Source organism: Nannospalax galili, unplaced genomic scaffold (assembly GCF_000622305.1).
Source record: "Nannospalax galili isolate Female #2095 unplaced genomic scaffold, S.galili_v1.0 scaffold750, whole genome shotgun sequence".
NCBI lineage: Eukaryota > Metazoa > Chordata > Mammalia > Rodentia > Spalacidae > Nannospalax > Nannospalax galili.
This window is the reverse complement of record NW_008327506.1, coordinates 61,458-62,210: the sequence shown is the minus strand read 5'-3', so window position 1 is coordinate 62,210 and position 753 is coordinate 61,458.

The following is a 753-nucleotide window of genomic DNA, read 5'->3' as shown; positions in this document are numbered from 1 at the left end:
CCCCACCAGATGGACTTGAACCAGTGTCCAGTCTACAAAGAGGAGGGTCAACAGAGAGGAAACATTTCCTCCATGCTTCCAGGTGAAGCCAGCCATGGTTAAGCAGGACCTTTGACTTATCTTCACATAGATGGAACTTGTAAAAGAAAGGAGTCAGGGGCTCCTCCGAAGCCCATGGAACTACTTAGGAACAGAGCCTCAAATGACCTTAAGAATAAAAATTAATTGGTTTATTTGGGCCAACTATATGGTCTTAAAAGCCCAAAAGGAAAGTATAACCAAAGATTAAAGTGATCCGTGTATTTCCTTAAGAGTTCAAGGGATTACACTTCCCAGACATTAGGCTTAAGTCTATATAAAAAGTTATTTAGATAATTATTTCTCACTGATGATTTTGTTCCTAACCTGAAAGTGCTACTCAGATGTAAGACTCTGAATATTGGTCTGCAATACTGTAGTGCCCACCTGTAGCCCAGGGAGACAACCAGCTATTGTTCTAAAATGATGGATAAATTTGTTTTCTCCCCCTATCTAGAAGCCTTTGAGAGGGAACTGACCCTGATTCTAACCACTCCAACAGCTATCAAAATACCTGAAAGTAAATCCTGAATCCATCACTCTGGAGTCCAGCCTTGGAAGACAAAAGAAAAATGAGGAGGAACCCAATAGAAGGATGCTTTAGGAAGCCCTTGTCAAGAAATTCCAATGGACTCTCATATGAACATTTGAAAATTGCCTTGTTCTGGCATTTTC